This window comes from Ictidomys tridecemlineatus, chromosome 6, assembly GCF_052094955.1.
Source record: "Ictidomys tridecemlineatus isolate mIctTri1 chromosome 6, mIctTri1.hap1, whole genome shotgun sequence".
Lineage (NCBI taxonomy): Eukaryota > Metazoa > Chordata > Mammalia > Rodentia > Sciuridae > Ictidomys > Ictidomys tridecemlineatus.
Window position 1 is genome coordinate 89,086,175 of NC_135482.1, and position 24,539 is coordinate 89,110,713.

A 24,539-nucleotide genomic window follows, 5' to 3' on the forward strand; every position below is an offset into this window, starting at 1 on the left:
TTTAAATTAAACCACTTAAATCACGTGAATAAAAAAAGAAAATTCGGATCCTTTTTTTCATGAGCGCTCCTCATATAAAAATATGGACATACACACATACTGACATGCAACACAAAACAGGGCACACATAACATACAACATACAAGACAATAATAACGGCCTTGTAGCTTTACCTAGGTAAAATCTCCATTGCAATGTTTAAAAACTCCACAGTCAAAAAATAAAACACAGTCAAAAAACAAAACTGATCAGAAAAACATTAACCTAGGTTTGTATGAGCTCAAAAAATAAAATAGAACTACGATGTGGGAAAAATGCAATAATAAAATAGATATTGAAAAAAAAAAGCACCGTGGTTAATCACTGTCGCAGATGTAAGAATAGCCAAGCTGGAGCTCTGGATATCAGCTGTTATGGATTTCAGTCAAATCATCTTTTTCTGTAGAAATTGCTCTAGTTAGTGTCTCTGGAATCCAAATCGGCTGCTGTTCTCCCTGTGGAAACACAAAAATGGAACCCCGACTCCAGACAAACACTGGGTCAGGACCTTTCCATTGTCCTGTTAGAATCTTTCCAAAGTACCTTAGGCTTATGTACATTTTTCAGATACATATGTCTTTCCGCAGCACTATGTCCTGATGAATCCAAATTTAGAAAGTTTAGAGTAAAAAAGGGTTATTTTAAGTTTATCTTTGGGGGATATATACCCCTTTGATCCTTTTAAATTTAAGTCTTTCAAAAGCATTTTGCCTTAGTTTTTAGAATTACTTTAGTCCTTTTAATTTTTAGATGTGGATTTAAACCATAGTTGTCTTAGCCTATTGCATTTTCTATCTGAAATACCTTTACTTGACATTTTCAACCATTTTTTATCTTATTTCTATCTTCTACTTTTCTTCTAAGGTTTTTATATTTACCCTTAGTTGCTTTTTTCTCTCCTAGTTTTCTTTTGTTTCCTATTTTGTGGGTTTAAAATTCTTGTCTTTCTACATCTTTTTTATCTTCCTATATCTTTTTTATCTTTCTACATCTTCTCTCTCTTTTTTTTTACCTTTCTGTACTTCTGTTTTTGAAGTTTTCCACTTCAAATTTTTAATCTTCTTTATCTAAATCTTTTATCTTATTATCTTCCTATTTTCATGGGTTATATTTTTTTCTCCGTCATGAAGGCATCTTGATCACCTTCAATTTAACCTTTTAAAGCCTTTTGCAACTTATTTAGACATTTTACAACTTTTTACTTTACCACACAAAGATTATCTCATCTCCCTCTTTTTAGTTTAATAAGTACATAGTTTGATGAGTAAAGCAATCTTTTTTCCGCCATGAAGGTATCTCAACCACCTTCAATTTAACCTTTTAAAGCCTTTTAATTATCACCTATACTGTACTTTTAAATGTACTTTTTCACCATCTACAGCTTCACTCTTTTAAATGAGGCTTAGATTCTGTTTAAATCACTAAATGTTAGTTTACATGGCTGCCCTTCAACCAAAGGCTCTTTTTTACTCCATTAAGAAGCTTTGTCTCAATCTGCCATGTACAAATACCTTTTTTTTCTTTCTACCTTTCTCAAGCTTTTAAATTAAATCTAGTTTCCTCAAAATCTTTTTAAATGGCATTTTACAACATTTTACTTTACCATACAGAGATTATCTCATCTAGAAACATTTATTTAACCTTTAACCTTTTATATTAAAATATATTTCCACATCTTGAACCTTTTTATATCCCTTTTTTAACCATTAACACTTTTTATAAATTCACATTCTGAAACAACCCTTATAAAATTACTCCACTTTAATAAGATGAAATACTTTTATGTTTTCTAAGGTACTATTATACTGTAATTGAAACCCAACTGAAACTTCTTATACTCTCTGTATATAAATTACACATGATAGAATCTTAACACTTAGTAACCTTGTTTCAGCAAAGACACAGACCAAAGCAATATTAAACCTTTTTCCATTCACCAATTTATGAAAACACACATAATGTTTAAATATATGGTACTTAATAAGTAAAGAGTCCTTGATTTTATATTTAGTGGTTAATATTTTAACACTTTAGCTTTGTAAATTAATCAGATGTCTGTAAAAACCAAGATCTTAAACAAGTATAGTAAACAGAATTAGCCATCTCTTTCTTGTTAAAGAAAAATCCTTCTACAGGATACCATGATGGCCCCTTTGATATACTTAATAACCCGTCTTTAAAAAGCCATGGGCTACATTTTTGTATTGTATCAACATATGCCCTAGCTGTTCTTGGTCTTACTGGGGTGCCTCCTTCCTCTAACAATTTCTCTTCCTTGGAGGCGAACAACTTCAAACCTTGAGTCAACCATTTTCCCCAGTTTGCCTGAGAAAGTTCTAGGAACAGGCAACTTGAAATAAAAACAAAATAAATCAAAACAAGAACACGTTGGTTTTTGAAATGGTCACCCATTTTTTTGCTCTCCTTCAGGATCGAGCAAATTCACTTACCCCCAAGCTTCAGACATCCCACGTACGGGCCACCATAATGCCAAGGCCAATGTCTCGGCTTGGCACCAGAATCACGAGGCACTCACAGCTTTGTAGGTTCAAACAGCAATTCTTTATTCCCGCTCTCACACCACCTCCACACAGGTCCAGGGGCAATGGCGTTCTGCTGTCTCCCGCACCAACCACCTACTCCACGAGGCTATATCCAAATCCCATTTTAATCTCACGAGAACTCAACGGGAACAAGCGGCAGGAACACCCTAATCCTAGCAATAATCTTCAACCGCCAACTTCCCTAAAACCCATTATCTTAAACTGGCAACGCCTTAAACTCAAGGAGCCGGTTACTTCCTCAAACCTGATCAGCTCTAAACCCGGATCTGCCTTGGTCCTTGAGCAAGGTCACCTCATTAAAGCATGCATGCAATGTCCCATCAAATGTCCTCTAAGCAGCATGGGGTACGCTTGGCAAGGAAATTTCGATGCGTCATTCCTACTTGGTAATGGCCCTCAGCACAGGGGTTGAATCCACAACCTTGGTTTCATTAGCACCTTGCTTTAATCACTTGAGCTCTCTGGCCTGCTACTATAAAATCCATGAAAGTCATACATACAAGTATATTTTAACCAGGTTCATGATTTCTTTCACCCGTGTACTATGGCAGAGTAAAAATTAGTTAGTTGTCCATTGAACTTGGACAACTGGTTTAAATTGAATGGTGGAATTTAGCAAATGCAGTTTCAAATGATTGAATGAATTTAATTGGGTCAGAATAGGCTAATTAAAAGCAATGGAGCAGATTGAGACTTTGACATACTAAGAAAGACAATTTCATGTGATATTTTGCACTTTGCTGGCTTCTGAAAAATACTAGGCAACTATTGTACTCAGTGGAGCCTTAGAAATTTTGAAGACACATGCCTAAATGCCAAAAAGTGGCCCAGCACAGCAAGAAGCTTCTCCGAAGCCCTATCTTGCCAGTGGCTTATTGGAGTAAACTTGAAAGCAGCTGCAGCTTGGCTATGTTGGGTTGGGGCCAATCTTGAGCCAAGACTCTGAGAGCAGCTTTGATGGGGTTCTTTGTGATACTAATATGGCAGGTTTTAAAGTTAAGTACTTGTGGCTGGGTTAGGAATGGTACCCTTGGCAGGAGCCAAGGCTGAGTTACTATTGCTTTGTCTATTCACAGCAGACAGCCACTGGCAGTTGACAACTTAACTCTATAATCACAGCCCACATAAGGGACTAGGGAACTGGAGTCTGATTAAATGAATCTTTAAAAATCCTACAATTTTTTTACTTGAGTAATGCATGTTTAAATGGTATTTTTACCAGTTTCATACAATATGAAAATAGCTCATTAATATCCTAAACTGGGATTTTAGTTTATTATGGATATGCTGATTTATTTCTATGCTACCTTGTTACAGATTTAGGGTGAATTAGGAATGTATGTATAAATTTGATATGGTGCTAATTTTTCTTTAGGATAATAATTGCCAATTTCTCCCCTAGTTATTTGCAATATTGAAAATCAGTGCATTTGAAGTAATTCCATTCTGAATAAGGAGGTCTGAGGTCAGCATCACTGTCTCTGAAATATTGACCTGTATATTTGAGAGCTTCTTTAATAAGGGAAAATATTCATTAAGCACAGGCACTGAGGGGAAAGATCAGTCCAGGCGATTCAGGGGATCTGTTTAAAAGGGATCCTGCAACCTTGATAAAATAAAAATAATTGGCAGAATAAATTTTTTAAATAAATGAAGTTTTGAAGAAATTTTTGAAATACACTTGGAAGATGAACATCTTTGGTTCTTAGAATGAGTAGATTAAATAACTAAATAATAGTTTGATAATCAACTGCCTCAAACATTCTCTATATTGGTTTATTTTTTTTCCTAATCAGAAAAACTAGAAGTTCCTAATACAATTTCAAATAAATGTTGAAATTCATTTAAAAAAATGGAATCAGACACAAGTTAATAGATTTTACCATATTCTTTACACTAAATGCATCAAAAGAGCATTAGGAAGAAAGTTTATACTTCTAACAGAAGAAAATCAAAATTTGACCACAATAGACCACCTGGACTCTCCTGGCTACTATTGATTCCAATGAGGAGAAGTGGGAATAAGACACAAGTCTTTGGCATGAGAACTACTTTGTGGACATCGGCTTCCAGTTTTCATGTGATTGTGACAAAAGCTTCTTTCTTTTTTAACTGCTCTAAAATTTTCCTTCTAGGCGGAAGGCAAGCCAACTCTGCATTCCCAGCAGTGTCCCCTGTTTAAAATCATCCACGTGGTGGGCACTTCAATGCTCTCTTTTAAAGGCTTGGAGATGTCACTGCTTTCACAGTGGGCCTGGTGCTCTGTAGCCATGCTCTATAAAGCAGTATGCTTTTCTTCTGGGCTGTGCTATTTGATCGATCAGTTTTATTTTTAAATCTACCCAGTGGAACAGATAGTGTAAAGAAGGAGCACAACATTTGTTATCCAAAAAGGATCTTGTGACTTGATGAACAACACATCAGCAAACTAATAGTCTACATAGCAGTAGGATCTGATGAACACAACTCATTTTCACTGAATTATAAATAGGGAGTCTTCTAAAGGATGAGGGGTCAGGTTGAGGGCTTTTTAAATGCTATGCTCTTAGAACTGGTTGATGTTTTGTTTTGAAGTCTGATTCTGACATTTAATCTAATTATTAGTTAATTGAGACTGAACTGATTTTTAGTCGTAAAAGAGATTAAAAGGCTTTGCCTGAATAGCATTTTTCACCAAAAAGAGGAAGGCCTTTTTCTGTAGTTTTCTTAGAACTGACTTCTAAATTGCAGCAAAATGCTGCTAATATACCTGTATTTTCAGTGAGCTGTTATGGCTCCGAGTCAGAAGAGTAAGATAAAATAAGAACAGTGGTTCAGTGTGTAACAAGTGCAAATGAACGAGTTTATCTCCTAATCAAAGTTGTTTAAGATAATGTCAAGAGTGGATTGTTTCTCTGACTTTAAAGAAAGTTCATCTTTAAGACTCCTTAAAATATTGTGTTGTGGTTTGGATGGAAGGTGTCCCCCAAAAGCTCACCTATGAGACAATGCAACAAGGTTTTTCAGAGAAGAAATGACTGGGTCCCAAGAACCTTAACCCAATCAGTGAATTAATCACCTGATGCCATTAGTTGGTAACTTAAGGCAGCTGGGGTGTGGCTGGAGGAAGTGAAGCATCCGGGCCATGGTTGGGGTATAATTTGTATCTGGCGATAGGAGTTGCTGTCTCTGCTACCTGATCTTTGTGTAAGCTGCTTCCCTCTGCTACACTTCTCTACCATGATGTTCTGCCTGGCCTCTAGCCCAGAGGAATGAAGCTGGCTTTCTACAGACTAGGACCTCTAAAATTGTGATCCCTCAAATCTTTTCTCCTCTACAGTTACTCTGGTGCGGGCTTTTAGTAACAGAAGAGAAAATGCTGACTAAAACATAGTGAGCCTATGACTTTGTCTTAGATTACAATTAAAATGTGTAGGTGCAATGTAGTATGTAGTGAGATTTTGCTCTTTCTCATAAATGAGAGGCTCTTCTGAGTGGTTTCTTTTTCTCATGGTAGGTTTCATAAGTATCTGGAAATTTAGAAAAAAAATCATTGACATGACAAAGCAGGAATGATTTACATTATGAAAATGTTTGTTATGAGTCATCCTATTAGTAAGACATAATCAGAAATCCATAAACTAGAGCTCAGGCTGCTATAGTCTAAATATCATTATAATCATCTTAGAACATACTTGAGGAGCTGAGCGAGGTGTGGTTGATGATTTATACTTCTGAGTAAATGTTGAGCAAATACTGTTACTTGACCTGGGAACCAAGATTGGTCAGATTCCCAGCATATAGCAGATTGTAACCAGTTCCCCAGTATTTCTATTAAGGAAGAAGCTTTGATATTTTTGTTTACCCAAGTAGCCTGTTTCCTGTTTATAGAAGGCTAATTTTTAAAGCCATAACTTGTATCTGGCTACAATTTATTTGGCTGAAAAACAATGTGTGTACACAATGAATAATATTTTATGGAGTCTGATGATTAGCTCCTCTGTTAATTTTTTTTTTAGTAAGTGCAGCAATGGAGAGTAACTTAAGACTGATAAACATAAACTGGCAACAAAACAATAAAAACACAAAAAAATTATCTATAAAAACAGCAAGTAGGTCTGAGTGTATTAAACCACAGAGCAATGGCGTTCAGCCTAATTAGCTCAGTCTTATTTTTTAAGTTTCTAGTGAGAAATATCTCACTTTGAAATAGCTCATAAGGTCTGGCTGAAATGCATAGGAATTTCAGAAAAAGTGATACTATGCAATTAGCACCTTGTCTACCCTAGTGGTAACTCTTGAATGGCTCTGCAAGATCTATCCTGTGGGATGAAGTCCAGACTGCTTTACATAGCCAAAAAGGCTCTGCATGATTTAGCTCTACCTGATAGTTCTGGCCTTATTTCCAGTAGGCTTCCCTCAAACCTGTTTCTTTGTCTAGTTGGATCCTACAGTTTCCTTAAGAATCATTCCAACAATCCCCTCCTCTGGGAAATGTACCCCGTCTTTTTGCAAACATGAATTGCAGCAGCCAGCCCCTGAGTTCATTGCTACATTTTATAGATGGTAGCTACATTACACTGGTATCATAAAATGTTTGCTTATTCCTTCCTGAGGGGGCAAGTCAGCTCGAGAGTTAAATTTTTTGGCATTTTATTCTCACAGTAAAGATAGAAAAAGTATGTTATGGTTGAATGTTTGTGTCCCTTCCAAAATTCATATTGAAACATATCCCCAGGGCAACAGCATTAAGAGATAGGGCTTTTCAGAGTTTTTTAGATCATGCAGGCTCCACCCTTGGATTGGATTAATGCCCCTATAAAAAGGTTGAGAGACCTAGCCTTTTGCTCTTCCAGCCTTTTCCCCAAGTGAGGGCACAGTGTTCATGTCCTCCACAGGACACAGCAACAGGGCACCACTTTGGAATCAGAAAGTCATTTTTGTCAGTGCTTTGATCTTGGACTCCTGACCTGTGAGAAAAAAAGTTTGTTTTTTATAACTTACCTGGTTGGGGGTATTTTCATACAGTAGCAAGAACAAAGACAAAGGATAAGTGAAAATAAATACCTCTGAACAACTTTTGTTTGATATGTAGCCCAAAGAAGATTTTGGGCAGTGTAAAGCAAACAGTAATCTGAAGAGTTTCTCTTAGAGTAGTATGTTAGAAACCTGGCTGATGTAGCTATTTTTCTTTGTCAATCATCTTACCAGAACTTAATGAAAATTTACCAGGATGGGAAAGAACTACAAGGGTTGATTCCACCTCCCTACCCAAGAATTGAATATTTAACTTTGTGGTTTCATTTTTTCCTTTCCATTCCTTTTGGAATTTGTACATCTATTTCCATCTCTATCTTTTGGGGGTGGGGTAGGATGGAGGGGTACTGGGGATTGAACCCAGAGGTACTTTTCCACAGAGACACATCCCCAGCCCATTTTATATTTTATTTTGATGCAGGGTCTCCCTAAATTACTTAGGGCCTCCCTTAGTTGCTGAGGCTGGCCCAGAATTTGCAATCCTCCTGCTTCAGCCTCCCGAGTTGCTAGGATTATAAGTGTGCACAATTGTGCCCTGCTGTTTTCAATTTTAATGTTAGATCATTTTTCCCAACATTGTGGAATTCTTTGTTGATCTTCAGTAGGAAAGTGTGTCGCTTACACTACTGCTGTTTACCATTAAAAGTTGATGTAGGAGAGAATATCTGGATTACTGCTTTCGTATTCATTCAATCATTTAAGAGGCAAATATATCCAGAACACTCTCATCTGCTTTTAGCTATTTAGCTATTGCCTTTGAGAGCACTAGAAACTAAAACATTGATTCCTCCCCTTCCTGTTTTGGGAGGGGTTAGAGGATGAAGGAGGAGAGGGAGCAAGTGGCATTTTGAAGCAATTTCAATCAGTGAAGACTCTCAGGAAGCAAGGCTTTCCCCGTGGGCTTTTAAGTCGTTTTACATATATCCTCATCCCTTCTAGAGGCAAGAAAGAGATGATTTGGAATTCCATTAAAGTTGCATAGGAAACTAGTGGAGGGGCCCAAAAAGAAAGGACATATACTATGATTTTTTTATGGCCTGTAACATTGTAAAAAACAATGACAGCAATATAATACACTATCCTTACAGGGATAGCTCTTACCAAAGCACATTGCCTCATATTGTTTCATCTGATCTTTCCAGGAAAGTTAGGATGATTCATATGATCTATTTCGTTAGTCAAAGTAAGACAGTTTACTGGTTGTCTTTTCTCAAACATAAGCTTTCTTTCCAATTCAAAGATGCATAAATCTATAAAAATAGATATGAGCTGTGGCTCATTTTGAGTTGTCCCCAAAGCGATTCTTACTTTTTTTTTCTTAAAATAACAGTTTTACTAAGATGTCATTCATCCATCATAAAATTCAACCTTTAAAATTATATAATTCAAGCTGGGCATAGTGGAGCATTCCTATAATCCCACAGGAGGCTGAGGCAGGAGGATTCCAAGCTGGAAGCCAGCCTCAGCAATTTAGTGAGACCCTGTCTCAAAATAAAGGGCTGGGGACATAAATTAGTGCTAGAGCACTTGCCCAGCATGTGTCAGGCCCTGTGTATAATTCCAGTACTGCAAAACCAAAACCCTCCCCCCAAAATTTAGTAGTTTTTAGTACATTCACAGAGTTGTACAACTACTAATGCTGTCTGAATTAAGAACATAGCACAGCTGAAAAAATGCCTACTCATTAGAAATCCTTCCATATTCTCCAGTTTTTTTCTAACCTCTGCAACTACTGATCTACTTTGTATCTCTATAGATTTGATTGTTCTAGACATTTAATACAAATGGACTCATATAATTTGTGGCCATTTTTATCTGATTTCTTTCATGTAGCATGATGTTTTCAGGGCTTATCCATGTTGTAGCATGTCTTAATACTTCATTCCCTGTTAGGATTGAACAATATTCCATTATATGGATCCACTCACTGGTTGATGGACACTGGAGTTGTGTCTACAAAAACCAAACATTTTGGTTTTTGGACACATATTTTAATCATCTTAGATATAACCTAGACATAGAATTGCTGGGTCTTGTGTTTTCTTTATTTCAGCTTTTTAGTAAGTAGTCAATGCCGTGCATAGTGGCATAAGCCTGTAATCCTAGTGATCTGGGGAAACTGAGGCAGGAGGATCTCAAGTTCAAGGCTAGTCTCAGTAACTATAGCGAGATCCTATCTTAAAATAAAGAGTTTGGGATGTAGCTCAGAGGTAAAGCACCTGTGGGTTCAGACCCCAGTACGGAAAGAAAGATGGAAAGAAAAAAGAAGAGTCAAGCTATTTTCCGAAGTGGCAACACTGTTTTGTTTTCCTACGGCAGTGAGTGAGGATTCCAGTTTCCACATATCCACACCAATGCTTGTTGTCTTCTATCTTGTGCCTTTTTTTGGGAACTGGAAATTGAACTCAGGGGTGCTTACTCACTGAGCTACATCCCCAGCCCTTTTCATTTTGAGAGGGGGTCTCTAATTTGCTCAGGGTTTAGCTAAATTGCTGAGGCTGATCTTGAATTTCTAATCCTCCTGCTTCAGCCTCCTGAGTTGCTGGGCTTACAGGCATGTGCCACCACACCTAGTTTATCCTTTGAATTTGATTCATCTTTGTTTGTGGAATCTCATGGTGAGTTTGATTTGCAGTTCCTTAAGAAATGATGCTGAGCACCTCAAGTACTTATTATCCATTTGTGTATCTTCTTGGAAGAAATGTCTATAGAGATCCTTTGCCTAATTTTTAAATGGAAATATATTTTTTTATTATTGAATTTAGTTTTTCATAAGTAGTTGGGCTATGTCTCTCGCATGGTTTGTATGTTGGGAGTTTGGTCAGGGTATGGACACACAGGGCCTTTGGGAAGTGAGGAAGCCATAAGGTCTCTGCCTTCATGCATGAGTTTAGGACCCTCATTAAAGGGCTTAAGGGAGAGAATTTGTTTCTTTTTGCCCTCCTCATGTGAGGACACAGTAACAAGGCACCAGTTTAGAATCAGAGAGGGGGTTCTCACCAGATGCTACCTGTGCAGGCACCTTGATCTTGGACTTTCCAGATTCCAAAACTGTGAGAAATATGTTTATATTTATAAATTATTCAGTCTGAGGTCCTTTGTGATAGTAGCAGGGATAGACTAAGACATCCTTTATCAGATAGATACATAATCTGGGAATATTTCCTCCATGAGGAGTTGTCCTTTTTTGCTTTCTTCATGGTATTTTTTGAAACACAAGATTTTGATTTTGATGAAATACAGTTCATCTGTTTGTTGTTGTTGTTGTTGCTTATGCTTTGGGTGACATATCTAAGAAACCATTGCTCACTCTAAGTGCACCAGCATTTACTTCTGTTTTCTTCTCAGAGTTTAATAATTGTAGCTCTTACATTTATGTTTTTGATTCATTTTGAGTTTGTTCCACAAAGCCTTTGTCAACTTTATTACTATTAATATTTGTTATTGATGTTGTTTGTGCTGTAACTATTAGCATTTTTTTAAATTGGCAAAAATTGTATGTATTTATGGTGTACAACACTACATTTTGAAATATTTATACATATGGACTGAATAAGTCAAGCTAGTTAACATATGCATTAACACACATTATACATTTTTTTTTGTGGTGAGACTCAAATCTACTTTCTCAGCAATTTTCTAATATGCATACATTGCTATTAGCTGTAGTCATCATTTGTATGATAGGTCTCTTAAATTTATTCCTCCTGTCTAACTGAAATTTTGTATCCTTTGACTAACATCTTCTCAAATACCACTCCTTGTCCCCAGCCCCTGGTCACCACCATTCTATTCTCTGCTTTTCTGAGTTCAACTTTTTTAGATTACACATATAAGTGAGTCATGTGTAAGTCAGTCTTTTTGTGCCTGGTTTATTTCACCTAATATAATGTTCTCCAGGTTCATTCATATTGTTATAAATTATGGCATTTCTTTCATTTTTGAAGAATAAATAGCATTCTGCTGGGTGTGTATGTCATATTTCTTTGTTCATATGTATGAACACTTGGACTGAATCTTGGCTATTGAACAATCACTTGAATGAACATGGGAATTCAGATATCTTTTTGGCATAATCATTTTATCTGTCTTCTCTTTCTCTACATCTTCGTTATCATTCCCTTTTTGATAATAACCAAAAATCTAGTAAGCATGAGGCAATAGCTCATGGTGATTTTAATTTGTATTTCCCTATTAGTGATGTTGAACACTTTTTCATGAACCTGTTGGTCATTTGTATGTCTTCTTGAAAAATTTCTATTCAGGTTCTTTGCCCATTTTCTTTCATCAGTTTGTCTTCTTTTTTTTTTTCCCCCGCCCTTTCCCACCCCCACCTCCTTGTCTTCTTTTTTTTAAAAGATTTTTTTGCACTAGTAAATGGATAAAATGCCTTATTTTATTTATCTTCATGTGGTGCTAAGAATCCAACCCAGTGCCTCACACATACTAGTCAAGCACTCTGCCACTGAGCTACAGCCCCAGCCCCATCAGTTTGTCTTCTTGCTATTAAATTACTTATACATTTCAGATATTAATCCTGTATCAGATATGTATATGGTTTGTGAGTTAATTTTTGTGGATGATGTATGGTGGAGTCCAGATTTCTTCTTTTGCTTATGAATATCCAGCAGTCCCAGCTCCATTTGTTGAAAAGACGGTTGTTTTTCCCATTGAATTGTCTTGGCAGCCTTGTTGAAATCAATTGACCATAAATGTCAAAGTATATTTCTGGAACATGAATTCTATCCCGTTGCTCTGTATACCTCTCTTTATGCCAATAGACAATTTATAATTTGTCTTTGCAAAGATTTATTTGCCATCTTTATTCCATATCCAGCTTAGAGTCTGGCAATTTTGTTGCCTTCTGTGAATCAGATTTTTGGCAGCTATATTATAAAGAAACTGGATCATGGAAGAAGATTTTTATTAAATTTGTAGTTATTTTTATATCCTAGTGTTTCAACAAGATTAAAATACAGAGGCGTGTCATGAGGGGAGGAGCCTTAAGTGTAAAGTAAGTGTCAGAATGTTTATTCTTTTCTCTTGAGAACTTAAAAACGATTACATATTTTTCAGTTATTAAAAACATATAGGTCTTATGTCCCAAAGCATATATCCCTTGGAAAGAGTAAATATCCCCTTAGCAGGTTTTTCTCAGTATTCAAAGAAGTTAAAATCCGACTTGTAATGATTTACATTCAAAGACTACTTTATCCTCAAGAAGCCGAAGCAGATACTTTGTAGGGGAATTTGTAGAATTCTATAAGCCCTGGTAGGGACTAAAAATCCTGTTTTCTTCATTTATTCATCAGCTGTGTATGAAGGCACTAATGCTTACCCAGCACTGTGTTACCAAGGCCAAAGGCCCAGTTTTGCTTTTGGGGTCTTGCTGAATAGCCTGGAGAGATTGATATGCACTGGGATGGCTGATTTTGAAATGCTTTGCTACCAGTGTATGTTATACATTAAAAGGAACAATTTGAAAGACTTTAAAATGGACAAAAACTGTTTCCACTTGCTCAAAAATGTGCTGTTATCATAGCATAGACAATTTATTTAGAGTTTGACATTTTGAATTTTAGAGCTTCAGGATTTTCCATCCTTCCATATACCAAATAAATATTTATTGAGTACTTTTGCCATTCTAGGCAATGCTGTAGGCCCTGTTCATACAAACAGTGAATAAAATTGGCAGAAATCTCTGCTCCTCTGTTGCTTACTTCCTAGGAGGGGATGGGCCTTAAAAAAATAAAACAAGGTCAATATGTAAAACATATAGAGTATTTGGTGGTGGTATGTAGTGAAGAAAAATCCACAAGGAATGAAGTTAGTGACAAGGTTCAGAACATGCTACCCCAAAATATGGTGGGGAGGCCTATGGAATATGGAAGCTGAAGGAATTTGAGAAACAGCAGGTACAGGAAGGATTCTCTGACCTTCCCTTCTCACCCGAAGAGGTGTTCTTATGCTTGCAAAGGGGCTTCTTTATTTCTGAAGATGGAGGGACACTGAGAGGAATCTGAATGACAGGCCTTGCTCATTTCCCTCACTTTCCTACCTATAGTCCATAGCTCATCATCTGCTCTTGTTCTGTCACATTTTCCTGCAACTTTCCACACTTCATCAAATCTTGTATAAACATGTACTCACTTTTTCAATTCCTTGAGTCTTTATTTCCTTATGAATGTTCCCATACTATGTAAATCTTCCTACTAAATGTGTATAAATGTCTGTGCTTTCCTCTTGTTAGATATCTCTTGCTTGTCTAATTTGCAAAGCTCCAGCTAGAAAATCTCTGGGGTGGGGGGTGGAGGGTAGGAGAGAAGATTCCCTCCCCTACTAGGAAGTTTGTGGATGTGTGTTTAGGTGGAGGGGGTGGGGGAAACACTTTGATAAAGTGGTTAGAGAAAGACTCACCTGGAAGGTGACATTAGCTAGAAGGTGACTCCTTGGCCTTCAAGTCTAGACTTCTGACATGTCAGGGACAAAAGGGAAGATGTGCTCTTGGGCTTTGATCCGTAACTTGTTACCCACTAAGATCTTTCCCTACCTCCCAAACCTATTCTCTCAACCCAGGTCGAATATGCTTTTTCCCTACCCACCTATTCTTAATCACATCAATCAGAGATCAGGTGACGGTGCCAGGATGTCCCCATCTTCCACAAGGATGAAATTCTTAAAAAATCTACTATACTTAATGACCTGTGGAAAAACACCTGATCCTAACCTGCTACAGCTACTAGAAAGAGGCTAACCCCTTCCTTGGTTGGGGGTGAAGGAGGCATGGTGAATTTTCTCTCAATGCGGCTCTTTCCCTTCTCGAAGCCCCTCCCCACCTCTTCTTTGTCTGTGTGTTCATTACTCTGGCCCAATTTCTTTCTATTGTCATAGGATTAGAAGCTCCTATCTCTGGTATCACTTTTGCCCCCAACTTCCCTTCTCATTTTTCACTTCCATCCCTTTGAGATAGCTATTATATTTTTCCTTCATGTAAGGGGGATTGAACCCAGGGGTGTTATACCACTGAGCTACCACCCCAGCCCTTTTAATTTTTTTTTTTTTATTTGGAGACAGGTTCTCGCTAAATTGCATAGGCTGGCCTGGAACTTATGATTCCCCTGCCTTAGCCTCCTGAGGAACGGGTATTACAGGTGCGCACCCCTGCACCTGGTAGGAGATTGCTATTTCATCAATAAGATGCTCAGAGTTGTGCAAAAATGACTTTTAAATCTTTCAAGAAGATTCTGCTATTTTAGAATTCTTTTTGAATTTGAAACATTGTTTTGACACCTTGAAAAAAGGAGTTACTCATCTTTTAGTAAAATTGGGTAACTGTAGCCTGGACTTGAACTGCAACTTTTTTTTTTTTTTTTAAACCTGCCAATTTAAAGCCCTCATATCCTTCTGGGGGCAATCTGAATTCAACTTTGAGGGTAAACTGCTCCTTTGTTTTGGGAAAAAATCTCTTGACTCAGGCTTTCAGATATGCAAATGAAAAGTTCCTTCAGAAGTTGTCCTTTCCCTGCTTGTTACCATTGAGGAAGAACCTAAAGGTGATGCAGTAACTGGAAGCAGATGTTTCCGATGGAGATGGGGAGTGCTCTGAAGAGTCATGAAATCTGAGTGTATTCTTTTGTTTTCTTTAGAGACTTTCTTCCTTTCTAAATGTAGACCCCATGGTCTTTGAAAATTCTTGCTTATTTTTATGGAGATTTCATGTGTACTCTTCAGTCAAGCTCCTGCCCAAGTGTTGGCCAAAGATGAGGAGGGGAGGTTCTCCTACAGAAGGTAAGGTACAGAGGCAAATGGACACCTCTGACCAAAAGGGGAAGACTCCACAAATGATTTGACTGAGATTATTGAAGCTTATATTTCTGGACTGGTCTGTTGAAGCATTACAAGTTTTTATTAAAAAGTGAATTATCTAGACTTTAGGAAAATGTGCCATTAGTGACTTAAATAATTGATGATTCTTTAACAACTCTAGGGAAAGACTAAACCTCCACTGGATTGGGGCTGGAATACCTCTTATAAATTATTATTGCAAAAAGCCAATTCTGGGATGGAGGAATAAAAGTTCTTGGAGGCAATTTTTAGATTCCTACTCACTCTGAGTCAGGCAGCAGTGATTCTTGGACTATAGTGTTCCTGAACCTCCTCTGTGGTGGAAGCTGGGTGGAATTCTGCCTCCTGGAGGAATTACAGAACCAGGCAAGAGATCCTAAGTTTGAATTTGCATTTTTTTAGGTTTGTTAAATCAAAACTTTTGAGCCTGAGGGGTCTCTGAAATGAGAGTTCACTGAACAGTTAAGATGCCAGGTAGAAAACAGACTCCGTCTTGGGAGAAGTTCCTGTAGCTACAGCAGCAAGACCGAACAATGAAGCTTTGGAGAAAGAAAACATAAATGGTTTACATTGAGCCTACCCTGGCTGTAGATAAGAGGGTGGGATGATGCAAAATAGGGAAAGCTGTGGGATAGGAAGTACAGTCCATAAAGAGAGGTACTGGTTTCTGAATTAGTTGGGTTTGAGAATGCACATAACCCTCTGCCCCTATCTAGACCCAATTCTCATAAGTTTCTCTTTGATTCTGCCTGCCCTATCTCTTATAGATTAATTGCACACTAAAAAGTTAACTAGAAATGCACAAAACTCTCCCTTCTGGAATACTTCCTTGTTCCATACTTCAGTCAGGAGAAGGTCACCCTGGAAGGGTGCTTGCTAGACATGCTGACCACCACAAAAACCAGACGCAAGCCACTCTCATCAACACAGACGTGATCCTCCATGTCTTAGACCCGCTGGACTGCAACCCTCACTGAACGAGTTAAGATGCACACAGCCCACACTCCAGAAGTGGCTACTTTTTGAATCATTGGACAACTGAGACGCCTACTTGCTTATGACCCACACATCTTCCCTCAAAAAATCTTACGAAAATTTCTCCCTTAGGGGAGGAGAGTCACTGATGGCAAGAGCCAGCCACCTCCAACATGGTTGTTGCTAGCAACAGGCTCCTGGTAACAAAGCTCTTTTCCCCTTCACACTGCGTCCACTGACTCTTGAAGGGAAACAAGCCTTGTGCTTTTACAGGTGAATAGTCCAGAAAGTTTGAATGTAAGCAGGACAGGGTGATGCCCGGGGATCAGCTGTGACAGGATTTACCCCAAGGTTTAACATACAGTGAAGAATATGAAACAATCTTATTGATTTGGCCCAAAGCTATTAGCTTTCTAACTGCCCTCTGTCTCCTCTTCTTAAATTTGGGAGAGTTGAATCAAGTTTCCATCTCTTAATACCTCAAGATGGAGACTCAATTTCAACACAGGAAGCGTTGGGGGATTCACAACCTATTCGCACCATAGCACCTTCTTTCTTAGGTTCTATTCTTGGAGCCTGCAAATTAAATTGACAAAATATAGGAAGAGAAAAGGTAGATTGTTATTACCATATGGAGGCGGAGGCAGGAGGATCACCATTTTGAGGCCAGCCTGGGCAATTTAGCAAGACCCTGCCTCAAAGTTAAATGAAAAGGGATGGGATGTAGCTTAGTGTGTGGGGTCATGGGTTCAATCCCCAGTACAGAAAACAAACAAAAAAACAAAAATGATTTTTATTATATGTATGCAGAAGTTCACAGGGAAAAGTGAAAAGGAAGGGATTATAATTTGGGATTTATAAGCCATCTAAATAAGAGAAGTGGGGAAAAAAGGTATTTTTTGGAGAATAAATGTCTGGGGGTGGAAGAGGCTCAGAAAAAGAGTACTTAAGGTAATAAAAATGACTTAAAGATAAATAGGTCCTTAGGAGAAAAGATAAGAGATATAATGGTTTTGTGACAATGTCTGTTTGGATGTGGTGCTGATATCTTGCTCTTTTGAAAGAGATTGGAGTTGCTTCTAGGAAGGAGACTTATGAAAATTGAATTCTTTTGGATGGCTTTGCTTTTAGGTCGGTGAGGAATTTCAGTTACTCAAATGCTGTTGGCTCAGAATAATGTGAATAGCACAGTGGCTTATTGTAGACCCTCTGCAGTTGAAGCCACCTTGCTTTGTGTGTCCCTTTATTATGCCTATTTAAAAGATATTGGTCTGGTTTTGAGTCATGAAGAATTAGGGACAATGACTCTCCTATGCTTAGGAGGTAGGACTGGAATTATCATGGCAGGGGACAGGTAGCCCAGCAGAGTAGCCTTTTCATGAAGGAATTGCAAACTAGTTGAACAAGATATGCTGAGGATTTAATTTCTAAAATGGAGATGGGCACAGTGGCATATGCCTATACTACCAACAATTCAGGAAGCTAATGCAGGAGGATTGCAAGTTTGAAGTCAGCCTCGGCAACTTAGTGAGACCTTGACTCAAAAATTTAAAAAAAAATTTTTTTAAAAAAGGGCTGGAGATGTAGCTCAATCCCAAGTTCAGGGAGAAAAAAATACATCTGAAATGGAGACTGGTGGAAGCCTGAATTATTATTATCTGACATTACAAAACATTACCTTCGGGCTGGGGATGTGGCTCAAGTGGTAGCGCGCTCGCCTGGCATGTGTGCGGCCCGGGTTCGATGCTCAGCACCACATACCAACAAAGATGTTGTGTCCGCCGATAACTAAAAAATAAATATTAAAACATTAAAAAAAAACACAAAACAAAACATTACCTTCTTTTTGGTGTCTCAGGTTTATGAGATCTATAATGTACTTAATCTATTCAGCAAAAATTTACTGAACTTCTAACACATGCCAGGTAGTGTTTTATGTGTTTGAGTTATATCAATGAATAATGCAGACAAAAGTGGACTGACCTCTGATTTTTGAGCATACATTCAAGTGGGGGAAACAGACAATAAAAAAAATAAATTATGTAGCATGTTAGAAGGTGATAAGAAAAGCTAGAGCAAACATGGTAAAGGAGTCGGGGTCAGGAACACAGGTGTGGAGTTGTTGATTGTTGTCATTTTTAATAATGTAGTTAAGATTGACCTCCTTGAGAAGGTGACGGCTGAGTAAAAATCTGAAGGAGGTAAGGGAATCTGCTGTGTGGATATCTAGGAGAAGAGTATTCCTTGCAGAGGACATGGCTAGTGCAAAGGTCCTGGGGTGAGTATGGTAGGCTGAATAAATGTTTGGGAATGTCACTCCATTTAGCAAAAGGGACTTCATAGATGTGATCAAATTTAAGACCTGGACATAGGGAGATTATCTGGATTATTCAAATGGGCCCAAGCAATCGCAATCATAAATTTCTTGATAAGAAGGGCACAGGAAGAACCAGAGTGAGAGAAGGAGATGTGAGGATTGAAGCAGAGGTTGGAGTGATGGAGGGGAGGGGAACCACAGCCAAAGAATATAGGAGACCATTGGATGCTGAAGGTGAGGGAATGAATTTTCTTCTCAGCCCCCAGATGGACCAGCCCAGCTGACAACTTGGCTTTAGCCCACTGAGCGTGATCATAGACCTCTGACCTCCTGGCTCTAAGGCCTGGTGATATTTTTAGCCACCAAGTTTATGCTTGTGTGTAATAGGGCAATAGGAAATTAATAGTATGACTGTGCTTAAGATTATTCAAGCAACAGAGGCCCCTGTGACTGGCCCGAGAGTGTGGTGGCAGAAGAGGTCAGAGAGGTAAAAGGGGTACATAGCACTAAGGGGTTCAACTGGGACTTTTGCCCAGAGGAGGGAAATGGTCTGATTTTTACAAGAGACTACGTATATGTATGTATGTTTGGGGAATTTGTAGGGAACTAAAAGCGGTAGTAAAGAGATAGTTTAAGAACCTATCTAGAGCCAGGCACAGTGGTGCATATCTGTAATCCCAGCGGCTCAGGAATCTGAGGCAGGAGGATCACGAGTTCAAAGCCAGCCTCACCCAAAGTAAGGCACTAAGCAACTCAGTCTCTAAATAAATAGGGCTGGGGATGTGGCTCTGTGGTCAAGTCTCCTGAGTTCCATCTCTGGTACCAAAACCCAAAACCAAACCAAACAAAAACAAAAACAAAACCCCAAAACCTTTTTAAGTAATGGAGACAGATGATCATAGATCAGATCGGGGAGGTAGCAGTGGAGGTGAGGAGATACACTTTTAAGGTAAAGTTGAGAGTTTCCCTACAAGGTGGATGTAGGCTATGAGAGAAAGAGTCAGGGATGACTCTAAGAGGGGCTGGGATGGCTCTTGGTGGTAGAACGCTTACCTAGCATGTGTGAAGCCATGGGTTCAATCCATGGGAAAAAAATGGATTCAATCCAGGGAAAAAATGCTGAGTGTGGAGAGTTTTAGTCCACTTAATTGAGGAAACCACAGGTAGAATGTGGATCATAACTGAAGATATGTATGAGACATCTGTGTTAGCCAGGTTTCTCTTGCTGTGACAAGACACCTAAGCAAATACCTGAGAAAATAAACTCAAAGGAGGAAAGATTTTTGACTTATAGTTTCAGAGGTTTTATTTCAACTTCACTTGGTTCTCATGTTTCTGGGCCTGTGGAACATCATGGCAAAGAGCGTGTGGGAGTCCAAAGCTGCTTACCTTATGGTGGCCAGGGAGCAGAAAGAGGGAGAAAAAAAGAAGCTAGGGACAAAATACCCCCATTAAGGGGACACGCCAGCTACTTCTTCCAACAGGGCCTCAGCTCCTAAGATTGCCACCCCTTTCCAAAAGCCCATTAAGCTGTGAATGCATCAATAGATTCACCTTTGATATTGACAAGGGTAGCACCCTTATGACCCAAGGCACTTTTCCAAAGGCCCCACCTTTGGACGATGCTGCAATGGAGGCAAAACCTTCAACATTTCAGACCTGAACCATAACTACACCCAAGTGGAAATAAATTCAAGTTGTCAGGCAGATATCTAAGTTTGGGTTCACAGGATTTTTTGGGATGGAGATACAAGTTGTTGTTGACAATACAGATGTCATTTAAGGGTGAAATTGGATGATACTACAGAAAGGATAATTGTAGGCAGAGAACAAGGAGACTCTGGAGACGTCTAGTGTCCTCTAGGAATTGGGAGAAGAGGAAGGGATTGGCAAAGAAAATCAAGATGGAAACAGTGGGTTCAAAGGAACAGAAATAATTTCCTAATCACGTGACAACAAACCCCTGCACTTTAAAAGGAAAACACACAACAATCCACAGCCCAAATGGAGAGGCCACTATTGGTCGTCTCTCCACAAGGTCTCTTGTTTTTGCACATCTTGTCACTGATGTCAGCGCCTCTGCTTATCCAGACTATCTCTTAAGGATGTTTGTATAGTGAGCAACCTCAGAAGATAGGGATAGTGTTCTCTCTAGAACAGAGAACACTTTATTTAATACTGTCCAGCATAATAAAGGTAATGCCTCCCCCTGGAGCAAAGTTCAGGCTGGTTTGATTACTCAAGGACCTGGGTTTCCTATGCTGTTCCCCAGCTGTGGCACAACCCACCAGGACCCTCAGCATGGGCCTTGTTGGTCTTGAGGTGGAAGGGGAACTGACAGATATGAAGCCATGCTTCTTACTGTGCTGTGAATAATTACATCCCTTGTCTCTGACCCAGGAGTTTTGGTTCTTCCGTCAGCCCTCTGTGACATTGTGGTCGGCTAACTTATTAGCTTGCAAGTACCCAGGCCCTTCACTGTTCTTGATGGTTACAATTTCTTAATCATTTGGAGTTATTACTAGTTGTCTTGCTGCACAGGAAAATAACAAAACACTAAAATATTTGCATATCAATAATTTTATTTTTATTTTTTTTGAGAGAGAATTTTTTTTTTAATATTTAGTTTTTGGTGGACACAACATCTCTATTTTTTTTTTTATTTTTATGTGGTGCTGAGGATCAAACCCAGAGCCGCGCACATGCCAGGCCAGTGTGCTACCGTTTGAGCCACATCCCCAGCCCCACATATCAATAATTTTAACAGAGGCTTTCTAAAATTTATCAGGTTCTCCAAAAAAAAAAAAAAAAAAAAAGAGAGAGAGAGAGAGAGAGAGAGAGAGAGAGAGACAGGTTCTAGAATAATCTTTGTTTCTGAGGTTGGTGTATGAATGGGCCCTTAAGGTATGCTGACTTATATAGTTGTCTGTGTTTACACTTGTGATTCTCAAACTGATAAGAATTGCCTAATATGCATATGAAAAATATGTTCTCCTGAGTCACTTCCCTCCATCCCAAGATTATTAAGACAGCTCAGAATCTTAGCTTTTAAATGAATCCCCAGGTGATTCTATAGTAAGTGCCTCAGGCTGGCACCTTCTGAGCTTCCACTCTGAGTAGAGTGCCTCTGGTTTAGCAAGGCCTTGACTTGGTTTCATTGCATTTTCTAGTTGTTTATCCTCTTCCCTTACCGTCAATTGCAAATTATTTTTGCTAACAGCATGACTACTTCTACCAGCCTCTCCTGCTTCATATTTTTGTGCCCTAAGAAACACAATATCTAAACTTGTTAGAATTGTGTCTAAGTTAAACTTTAAATGAAGGCAGAGCTGTTCCTGTAGTGCAGCACTGTGGCCTCTGGTACAGAGTTCTTGTAACTAGATTTGAACTATTCCTTTATCTTTGTGTGTGTGTGTTTTGGTACTGGGGATTGAACTCAGCGGCACTCAACCACTGAGCCACATCCCCAGCCCTATTTTGTATTTTATTTAGAGAGAGGGTCTCACTGAGTTGCTTAGCGCCTCACTTTTGCTGAGGCTGGCTTTGAACTCATAATCCTCCTGCCTCGGCCTCCTGAGCCCCTGGGATTACAGGGATGTGCCACCATGCCCAGCTATCTTATGTTTTTGGTTATCAACTATGTTTCAGAGTTAATGCTGCCTTATGACCATCCTCTTGATAATTGAACTTATTAATTGCAATCCTTTCCCCAAAATAATTTGAAGGAGCTTTTACAATATTAATGGAAAATTAATAAAATGTAAGTAGAAAAGCAAAACTATCGAAAGGTAGAGAATGAAAATAATGCTGTGTGGATTAAATTACTGCCTTATTGAGGTTTAGACTTACCTATAAGATTCCTGGCAGTCCATGCAAAAGGGGAAATGCAATAAACTGCATATTTCTTCTTAAGTAAAAGCAGGAAGTACAGGTCTCAGAAAAGATAGATTTTTCCTGATGGCATATTCTATAATAATTTTACCTGAGGGTTTTTTCTTTTTTCTTTTCTTCCTTCCATCAAACCCAGGGCCTCACATATATATATGAGGAAAGCACTCTATCACTGAGCTATATTCCTGGCAAGGGCTTTTCTGTATAACAAAATCTTTGAGTGTTAGGTTTCATGATCTACTCAGCTATGATTTATTTTTATAATTTTTTTGTGATGCAGGGGATCAGACCTAGGGCCTCGAATGTACTAGGCAAGTGTTCTACCACTAAGTTACATTCCTAGCCCTAAATTCTTTTTAAACAGTAAATGCAAAGGCAAATGTCCTTTTGACTGTTTCTTATGGCAACATTTCAGAGAAGCTTAAGGCATCATTAAAACCTAACTCAGTCAAAGCAATACTGTGAGGTACTGAACTCCTATGGTCCAAGTATATATCATTTTGGTAGTTAAATAAAGTGAGGTAGACATTTTACAGGAAAAATGCTTGCAGAAACAATGTTCACATGTATTTTCTAGGATGAATGAATGGCTGATGTAATATTTCTCAATTAGACAATTCACATACGATGCACAATGTACCTACTGCTCTGCCCCACCGTTTTTAGTTCACACATCCCACATGGGGCTGCCTTTCTTCCATAAAGATCTGCAAATACTCTCTGTATGGATCTTGGCTGGTTGGAGCTTTGGCTTTTAGATCATTGTTCTGCTCACCACATTGATTATTGCCTTCTTACATTTAATTCAAGTCTTAAAGCTTCAGGGTAGCCTTGCACTGTTATCATTTGTGCTGGTGCTTTATGTTTTGAACACATCATTCATCACAGTCCTTCGAGGCACTGCATAAAAATTACCACCTTGACTGTAAGACATTATGCTAGCCAACTGTGACTAAAAAAGGTGTTTAGGTATGAGCTGTCAGCATGGTTTGAAACATCCACCTAAAGAAGAAATTGCAAGAACAGCAAAAAAACAAAACAAAACAAAACAAAACAACAACAACAACAAAAACTAACCTGCCTCTAAACACAGTGCTAGAGAGATAACTGTAAATATTGGTAATAATAATTTTAGAAAGAGAAGGACTAATGTATAAAAATTTTGTAGCAAGTTCAGAAAAAAGTAGTCATTTGTCTTTGTTTATAAATATCCTGCTTTAAGTTTGAAATAGGCAGTTGGTTATGTACAGTTTTATGATACATTAGATTGAGAGAAATTTCTGCTAGTTTCAGGTTTTTATTGCTTGGGTAGAAATAAACTCTTCGGTACATAGTAAGTTTTCTTTGTTACTGTTGGTGGTAAATGCATTTTTCTTTATATTTTCCTATAGTTCTTGCAATAAGCACTAACCACCTTCCTTCTTAGGGTGTTAAGGTATTTTTTTTTCAGCTAGAATAATATTTGTAGTCTTAATTGGAGGGCCAGCATAAAATGTCTCACATTTCTACATAAGCAAGGTTTTCTATGTTATCTTGATATGCTTTTTACCATTCACCAGCAAGCAGCATAGCAACCAAGATAATTATATAAACACTAGATGTAAAAATACTCTATCTAAATCTGTGTAATTATATAATAACATAATATAGTAAGTTATATTTTCAGACTACCTCTTAGACATTCCAAAGCTCTTTATACAGATGTGTTCTGGAACATATAAGAATCTGAAGGCAAGAAGAGATTTTAAAATTGGCAACAAGTTTGAAAATAGTGTTTCCAGATTTCTTAGTTGGTACCTTGCATATGAAAATGCCATAGCAAGAAAGCCAAGTATTTACCACTTCTCAAGAAATTTTCTATACCTCTTCCCATAATGATCATCTGAATCAAC